At 38.3% G+C, this 7,949-nt stretch overlaps 1 protein-coding gene across 6 annotated transcripts in view; it reads right to left on the bottom strand.

Moving 5' to 3' along the window:
* Positions 1-7,949, bottom strand: part of SGK3 (serum/glucocorticoid regulated kinase family member 3) — a 142,984-nt gene that overhangs the window by 105,323 nt on the left and 29,712 nt on the right. The gene's annotated exons all lie outside the window — the stretch shown is intronic.

Here is a 7,949-nt window from a genome sequence, read left to right as displayed (position 1 = left end):
TCATTCTGATGTTTTCACCTAAAACTTACATGAAAAAGAATGAGTTAATTTGAACACTTAGACACTGAGGAAAAGAGCAAGCAAGACCCTGACAACACAAAGAGATATCCTTTCTTTTCTTTCATGACCTTCACATAGCCCCCTTGTATCTTGAGGTCCAGCCTCAAGAAACTTCTCTCACTCTCTTGAACATACAGAGCTGTCTTGACACTAGGCTTTTGCACTTGCTGTTCCTGAAACATGTAATGCACTGCTCTTCAACTGACATCAAGCTAGATGTCATTGACCTGTAAAGCCTTTCCTGATCCCATGGCTGAGTTACGTGCTTTGCTGTGGGTTCCCTGGGCATTTTCCCTATCCTAGCACTTTTCATTTTGGATTTTAACTGTCTTTCCAGTTAGACCACAATCTGCATGGGGGCAGGGAATGATTGATTTTTATTAACTCTGAAGCCCCATCTCCTGGTAAAGTGTCAAGCCCATAGCATGCAAATATTTGGGGAATACGAAGTTTCTGTTTAGTACACCAATATATAATTCTAAAGTCTATATTCTGATGCTAAAGCCTAGATTTTAAAAGTCAAAATCTGGTCCAAGTAAGAACAGCCAATCCACACTCCCTCACTACTCTGTTTATTAAGTAAATGGGTCTAACTGTAGCAGAGTAATTCTGTAAAAGCGCTGCCCCAAATTAGGTTGGATTGGTAAGGTGGGGCAAACAGTTCAGACTTGAACGAATAAAGAGCTATTGTAGGTTAAGAAAGGTAGGCATGTGATTAAAAGGGCATTAAAAGATTTAGCCTCTTCTGGTATGCAGGATGGAATGAGAGAGAATGTTCCCCCATTTTTTTTCAGCCTGTTTTTTAAGACATGAGCAGAAGACCATGCTAAGATGAGCAACCACAACGGCTGAGTTTGCATGGATAGAGTTAAGTATTCATTAACTCAGCAAACATTTTTTTGAGGTTCTACTATGTTCTATGAACTGTCCTATGTTATAATTAAATAACTTCATATACTACAACTTGCCATTTAATGAAATGTATAAAAATTATTGAGAACTGAGCCACATTATAGTATATACTGTACCAGTATCAGCATTCTGGTACAGTAAGGGAGGTCTACGATAGGATCTGTGATGGGAAAGAGTCCACAGAAAATGACTGAACTTAATATTATTTTCATAGAACCAAATCACATTTTTACTTATCCTTTTCTTGCTTTGTTAGTACTCCTGATTAAATAAATAATTTTAACGACAACTATGATTCCCACCTTTGGAAATAAGGAGCTCTGTTAAAGGTGTCTTAGGGAGCCCAGGACTTCCCCAAAGGCTGCAAAAGTATGGAGAACGGCACTCAAAAGAGGGACTTCCAATATGACAGTATGTCAGGACAGAAGGAGCCAGAGGTTTCTGTGGAAGCACAGTGGCTGAGTTTTGGGAGGCAGTGCAGGGAGGAAAAGGAAGGTTAGGGAAGATGACTTAAAGAAGGTGGTTCGAGCTCATTACTGACAAGGGGACAAGTTAGTGAACAACAGAGGGATGGCACTCCAGGCACAGAGAGGAGTGAGTTAGCCTAGTGGGTGCCAAGGTAATTACTGAGGCTGGAGCTGAAAACACGAGCCTGGGAATGACACCAGATAAGTAGAGGTCAGAGGGTCACACTGAGCCCCACAGGCCATGATAAAGATCTTGGATGTGATGTTAGGAGCAACGAGGAAACTTGTAGGCATTTATACCTAGGAATGACAATGGTCCCTCCTATCTGCATTTTAGATCACTTTGAAAGCATTATGGAAGATGGATGGGGGAATCAAGATTGGAGTAGAGAAATCACTTAAGAGGGGACCACTGAATGAAGAAGGAGATGACAAGAGCCTCAAAGACTATAGTAGAAATCGAACACACAGGACAAACAGGAAATATTCAGGAGGTAAAATCCAGAGGACTTTGTAAATGATAGAAGGCAGGCAATAAAAGAGAGAAAGGAATCTAGAATGCCTCTCAGGTTTCTGGGTGGGTGGTGATCCCAAAAGTTGAATAGGGGCAGTAAAAGGAAGATTAGTGAAGGGTGGGGTAGGGTATCAGGAGGAGGGTGGAGAGAATACATTTTATTTTATATTTGAACTTCCTGTGGGATAGTACTATATGAAGCTAGTTATCTACTAGTAGTATTTGGACATATCAGTCTGAAAAATCAAAGGATAGAGGTCAGGGTAGCACACACAGATTTGGAAGTCATTAGCACAAGATGGATGTAAAACCATGAAGAGTAGCTTTACCCAACCACAGAGAGCTCGTGTAGACCAAAAAAGGCAGTAGGCTATAGTCAGACACCTTGGGGACACAACATTTGAGGGAATTTCTCATCCTAATGCTCTGGTCAGCAGTCATCGCCATAGAAATCTTTTCTTGCTATTCTCCAGACCCCCTTCCTCTACAGCTTCTTAGAACTTAATGATGTAAAATTTGTGCTATATGTCTTCCTATGAAGTAATTAACAAATGCAGAAGCAAAGTTAAGGCCATAACATTTTATCCATTAAGGATATGAATTATTGACATTTACTGAGTACTCACTATGTCACAAGCACTGTGATAAGTGTTTTAGTGACTTACATGTATTATTTAATTTAATCTTAATAACAACTCTATGGGATAGGTGCCTATTCTACAGATGAAGAAACTAATTTATAAGTGATGGATGAAACATCATACAATGAACAAAACACCATGCGATGGACAAATCACCATATTTGTTCGTTATAAGCTCTCACAGGAGCTGAAAACAGATCGTCAACCTGCTCCTTCCATGTTCAACAATGCTTGTCAATGACATTCATTCCATTTGTGACCACCTTATAACATACACATTTTAAAGGAAGTATTTTGTTTTTACAAAAGTGAAGTTTGGATATAGGTTCTAATAAATGCTACAGTCCAAAGACTCATTCTGCTTTCATCATAGAGAAACATCAAAATTGAAACCTAAGTGGTAAACTTAATGACAGCCATTAAAATAAAACTAAATGGCTTTCCACAAGATGGTAGGTTCCATGAGAACAGGATCTTGTCCATGCTGATCACCACTGTGCTACGGAGTCTAGCTCATTGCCTGGGATATAGAAGACAGCCTCTATGAATGGATGAGTGAACGAGCAGATAAAAGCCTGAGTATGATAATGATGATTCATTTAAGAATTTGCTGCTGCTTGTATCTGCTATGTTATTTCACCTTTCATAGAGAATAAAGTTAAATATTCATGGAATTATTTTCAATGCAGAACGGCATTTTGAGAAGGTTTCTCGTATCTTTGAAGGTCACATGAAGAGTCTTTTATCCTTTGTTCCCCATTGCATAACAGATCCTCACCACCATTTGTTGATAGTTACTTGAATTGCAAAAAGTCAATAGTGAGCATGACTCATCAATTCAACCTTTTTTAGTAATGGCAACTGTAACACACCATCATTGAATTATTTATGTAATAACTTACATATATAGGTAAGGGATAAAACATAATTCTCTTATGTAAAAAATGCCCTTATTTGAAAATATCTTTCAAAACTTTGATCTAACTTTGTCCCATATAGAAACCTGAAATAAACATGATTTTTAAATGAAACAAAAAAAGTAAACAGCTTTTCTGCTGGTACACTGATGTTCACAGCAGCATTTTTCACAATACCCAAAAGGTGTTAACAACTGTGTCCATCAACAGATGAACGGATAAACAAAATGCGGTATATTCATGCAATGGAATACTATTCAGCCATAAAAAAGGAGTAAAATTCTGATACATACTACAACAGGGATGAACCTTTAGAACATTAAGCTGAGTGAAATAAGCCAGATACAAAAGGGCAAATATTGTCTGATTCCACGTCTATGAAATACCTTTTATAGAATAATTCATAGAAACAGAAAGTAGGTTAGAGGTTATCAGAGTCTGAGGGGGTGGGAAGGAATGGGGAATTATTTGCTTAATGGATACAGAATTCCTATTTTGGATGATGAAAAAGTTTTGGTAATGGATGGTATAGTGGTTTGAAGGTACATGTACCCCAGAAAAACATGTTCTTAAACTAATCCATTCCTGGGGTGTGGATCTTTTGGTGAGGCTACTTCAGTTAAAGTATGACCCACCGCAATGAGGACAGGTCTTAATCCTTTTACTGTAGTCCTTTATAAGAGAATGAAATTCACACAGAGAGAAAGCCACAGAAGCAAGAAGCTGAAATCAAAGAAACCCAGAAGAGAAAGGAGAGACCAGCAGACACCACCATATGCCTTGTCATGTGACAGAGGAGCCAAGGATCACTGGCAGCTGGTTTGCAGGAAGAAAGCATTGCCTTGATGAAAGCCTGATTTGGACATTTTCCCGGCCTCAAAACCATGAGCAAGTAAATGTTCACTCTTTATCTTAACCCATTTCATGGTATTTGCTTTAAGCAGCCCAGGAAACTAAAAAAGATTTTGATACCAGGAAAGTGGGGTCCTGCTCTTGAAAATATCAAAAATGTGGAAACAGCTTTGTAATTTGGTAATGGATAGAATCTGGAAGAATTATGAGTCGCTTCATAGAAAAGGCCTAGATTGCGTCGAAGAGACTATTTGTAGAAATATGGATGCTAAAGGCACTTCAAATGAGGCCTTAGAAGGAAATATGAAATTGTTATTGGAAACTGAAGGAAAGGTGACTCTTGTTTTAAAATGGCAGAGAACTTGGTGAAATTGAGTTCTCATGTCAGATAGAAGGCAGAAATTGAAAGCCATGAACTTGGATATTTAGCTGAGATTTTCAAGCTAAATGTGGAAAGTGTAGCCTGGTTTCTCCTTGCAGCTTATCATAAAATGTGAATGGAAAGGGATAAACTAAGAACCAAACTCCTAAGTACAAAAAAACACAGAAATTGATGCTTTGAAAATTCTGAGCTCCCAGAAAGCGAGTCCCCAGAGAATAGTGCTCCATGTGAGGGTTTAACTGAACGTGGAACCAGCCAGCCACTTCCGTGGAAGTTAGGATCAGAAATGCAGTTATCCAGGAAGGATTTGTGGCAAGTGCTTTTTTGTCTGATGGTTTAGACTCCTGCGCACTTCAGGCAAAACCACTGAGTTTTTTTTTATGAGATCTGTATGAATGGAACCACTGTTAGCCTGGACTAAAAGGGACAGAAAAGGAACAGATTGATAGAAAAATCACATCAAGGGCAGAACCATGGAAGCCGATATGAACCATGGACTGAAGATATCTTCTTGGGCCAAAACAGCAGGCTCATCCATGTGTGTGGCACGGGTGAATCTGCCCTCTTGGAGAGGGTGGGTCTTCTACCCCATTGTTCAGGAAGAGTGCTCCCACCCCAAGAATTACATCGAGTCTGGCTGTCACTCCAGGGCTCTGAGAGGGTGGAGCCTGTGCCCCAGCGCTGGGGAGAGCATGGTCTCTGGAAGAGGTGGGGCTGTGTCTTCTTCAGGCCCAGAGAACAACAGGATTTCATAGATGACTCTTGGACCTTGAAATCTAATGGAGTATGCCTGCAGGGTTTCAGAATTGTTTGGGACCTGTGACCTCTGCTTTCCTTCCAATTTCTCCCTATGGGGATGGAAATGTTTCTCCTATGCCTGTCCCTCAGTTGGGAAACAGAAAACTTGTTCTCTAGGTTTCACGGGTCCACAGACAGAGGGGAATTGTGCCCGGGACAGACTACACCAATAACCAATTTTGATGAGACTTTATTTTTAGGATTGTTACCAAAACGACTTCAAGGCTTTGGGGATGTTGTGATGGAATGAATGTATTTTGCATGTAGAAAGAACATGTCTTTTTGGGATCCAGAGGTGATGTGTGGTGGTTTAAAGACGTATGCACCCCAGAAAAACATGTCCTTAAACTAATCCATTCCTGTGGGTGTGAACTCATTGTAAGCAGGATCTTTTGATGAGGGTACTTCAGTTAAGGTATAACCCACCTCATTTGGGATGGGTTTTAATCCTATTAGTGGATCCTTTATAAGAGAATGAAATTCAGACACAAAGATAGAAAGCCACAGAAGCAAGAAGCTGAAATCAAAGAAACCTGGAGGAAAAGGGAGAGACCAAGAGACATGGCCATATGACAAGAGAAGCCAAGTATGGCAGCAGCTGGTTTTTGGGAGAAAAGCATCACCTTGATGACACTTAGATTTAGACATTTTCCAAGACTTAAAACCATGAGCAAATGAATTCTCATTGTTTAACCCAACCTATTTCATGATATTTTCTTTAAGTAGCACAGGAAACTAAAACAGATGGGGATGATAGAAGCACAACACTGTAAATGTAATTAATACCATTGCCTGGTACACTTAAAAATGGTTAAAATGGAAAATTTTATATTAAATATATTTTAATATTAATTAAAAATAGAAAATTTTAAATTTTAAAGATAGAAAAAAAAAGAAGATGCTTTTTAAGCTCAAAATATTAAGTATGCTATTCAGGTGTGTAAATGAGAAAATACTTCTTGCATTTTCCCCTATAAAATAAGTTTAAAAGCCTATATAATACTGTCCACTAGGAAAGGACTAGATCAAGAGAATCCCAGAAAGACTCAAGAGCAAACGCTGACCAGGGTGATATAGCACACACCCATCAACTACAGAGCCTTCAACACACTCACCCAGAAACGTCCTCCAGGTGACCCCAGCTTTAACTTTTAGTGATCTGAAACCTCCTCCATGGGTGGAACCCTGCATTGAACATATACACCCACCGTTTCATTAAGGATTTGGGAAATATGTCATTTTAAGAGAACCACATGCCTGATAGATTGTTCTAGTTCTGCACATACTTACACAATAAACCATAATGACTCATAACCACCATCCATTACCTAAGATAGTGTTTCACAACTTGTTTTCCACTTTTCCCTCCTCTTAAAACTGAACTTAAGACCACATACATAGAATTAGGATAAATGAACTTTAATAGAAAGAGTTTAAAAATTAAAAAAAAAACAAACAGTATATTTGGATGGTTTGCCTCCCAGTTTCCCCAGAAAACCTCAAATAGATATGTAAAATGGATTCTTTCAACAGAGGTGAAAAAAAAATATTTTTTTGGGTTCTCATAATTTCAGTCATTTTTAAACAAGGTATATAACATAAGATCCCATAGAGCAGTATTTGAAGTCAAGCACTGACTTCCTTTAAAAACAAAGAATGACCAACCATCCTTATTCATTCTCTTAACGGTCGCATGCATAGCAACATATCACAATGGTAAAAATACTCCCAAAATTTACAGTAACTTTTCAGAAAATTGTATTGTGGTGATAAATGCACAATTCAAAATATTAGCTTTTTACTAAAAATCATACAGATCCAGAAGGCAAAGACAACAAAAAGAAGCTATAGTTTCTCTAATGCTCTGCATGATCTAAGTCATGTTTCTAACCTGTGTTTCACTGTGATTCCTGCAGTGAGTTTAGAACTTTTGCAAATTAAGTTAGAAGCCCTTGTTCACCTCCATTCATCCCCGGTGAATGGCTATGTGGAACTCTAAATGCCAATACAACTGCATTACTGTTCTCTGATTAGTGTAGAATAATTCTCGGATTCATGGTGATGCCAGGCTAAATGACACTGTAAAGAAACCCTTTGTTTTCAAATAAATCAGTCCTTGGCTTTAGATAATGTTATAATGAGTCTTATTCATGTAGTGTACCCTAGTTAAAACTGTTGAACTTGAAAACAACAATAAATATCTACCTCTATTAAAAGAATAATCTTTATCTAAAGATTTTTCCTATATGAATTTAAGAGAACCACAGAATTTTCGAGGTGGAAAGAATCTTGAACATTTTACAAAGAAAATAAAGTCACTTACTAAAGGTTACTAAAGTTAGTGGCACAACCAATACTAGAACCTAGGCTTCCAAATTCCCTAACCAAAGCTATTAAACTAGAACA

This window comes from Choloepus didactylus, chromosome 14 (assembly GCF_015220235.1).
Source record: "Choloepus didactylus isolate mChoDid1 chromosome 14, mChoDid1.pri, whole genome shotgun sequence".
NCBI classification, from domain to species: Eukaryota; Metazoa; Chordata; class Mammalia; order Pilosa; family Megalonychidae; genus Choloepus; species Choloepus didactylus.
Note: the sequence above shows the minus strand (reverse complement) of the source record. Positions and strands in the feature narration are given on the sequence as shown.